We start from the raw sequence: 1,849 nt of genomic DNA on the forward strand, positions 1-1,849 counted from the left end.
TCTGTTTAAGTAGCGGTCCCCCTGCCCCCCCCCTTTTCCCTAACCTAAGACCTCACATGAATTAAAAATGCAAAGTTGTACAAACTGTATATATAGTATATGCATTAGGGGACAGCAACTCTTTATCCAGCCCCTTTGTAATCAATAAAGTCAAAAAGTGTAGAGAAATAAAATTGAAAAAAATCAACCACTGGATATCATTTTAACAAAGATAAAGCTGTATATAAATATAAATATATGTAAAATGGCAAACTAATATCTTTATGTATATGAACCAGAGTGTTTTGCATTTACCTGTTTTTCTATTAGTGTTTTTGCTATAAGCTCTCAGACAAGTTTGTTCAAATAGGTTTGAGGAAAAATGTCTGGTCTTCTCAAATCAATTGCGACGAGAAGCCGGTGTGATTACGAAACTGTTTGGATTCATGTGGACGGTCGGTGATTAGACGTGGAAATCACTACTTGCGTAAAGCAGTACAATGGTGCATAGCATTTGTATTTATGTAATATTGTTCGTGTTTATTTTTCTTTTTATTTATGCTACTGCTTGTCGATTACCAAAACCTGTCCCTTAATCGGTCACAATTGGATTAATATACTCTTGAATGGAAAATCTTGAACTCCCTAGACTATTGTTAGTGTTTTGCTTTTGATATCTTCCCTATAGAAGTGAATGTGTTGGTAAACCTTGTGAAACGGTTACTTGGCCTAATGTATGTTATGATGTAATACTCAAAGTTAATCCCATACTTAACCTGGTAATGAATTGCACTCTCATAGTATAACGGAGAACTTCTCTAAAGTGGTAGATATTGATCAAGTATCTGAAGCAGTGATATATATATATATATATTTTGGTATGTTTCTATTTCAAGGGAAGACCATGACGAGACATTATGCCGCTCACTGGATTTTAGCCTGAATCATTTTTAACTTCTCTGAATCTTAATTTAAATTCTCTGCATATCCTATAATTTAAATAAAGTTTGCTCAAATTGAAGGTTTTTTTTAACCTCACCTACTTTTTAAAAAGATGTTGCATCTGTACAGCAGAGATACTTTTAGGGAATATGAATAAATATAATGATCATTTTTATTGTATGTGGCATGTTTTGTATGGATATTATTTTGAATTGTACATATTTTTTTCAGGACGCCAGAAGTTGCATCTCTTTATATACAGCTTTCCCACTCCCTTTTCCCTTCATCTTATTTCTTTGTCTGCTTTTGTTTCTTGTAAAGGAAAATAAAATGCATTTTAAATATGTGCTAATCTTTCTTTTTTTTTAAAACAGACTTCACGCGGCATTGATACTTTATCTTGAAGGTCTCTTCTTGAAATAATAATAAAAACAAGCTCCACTTCCATTTCTTTTGGAGCTTTCTGTCACACCTCACAGCCTCCAGTGGATTGAGTTTGACAAGTCGTTATGGAGATGGTTCGCGTTGGCATCACGTGACTTAATAATGGAAAGTTGGTCACGTGATGCCAACGCGGTCGTAATTCGTCGGGAGATCTGAACCATCCATGTAAAATCAAGCAAGTGAACCACGAGTTCAGAATGTTGACATTTATTTTAGCATCCAGTCTAAACATGAGTCTGATTCCACAAGAAGAAAATGTTATAAATCTGCTAGTATGGAGTTGGTAAGGAGCGGTCTCAGACCTCACTGATGGAGTTCTTCATTGTGGGTTATGTAGCGAGCTCCAGGTCAGACAATGTTGTAGAAGTGCAAAGCTAAATTAGTGGAGTACCTTTTAATGGTCAGGTGTACACGAGGGTTGATTACAGAGAGCAACACCTGTTTAAAAACCGCAGTGAACTCAGCAGACACTCCGATCTCCGTG

This window comes from Anarrhichthys ocellatus, unplaced genomic scaffold, assembly GCF_004355925.1.
Source record: "Anarrhichthys ocellatus isolate YVR2014 unplaced genomic scaffold, GSC_Weel_1.0 scaffold5, whole genome shotgun sequence".
NCBI lineage: Eukaryota > Metazoa > Chordata > Actinopteri > Perciformes > Anarhichadidae > Anarrhichthys > Anarrhichthys ocellatus.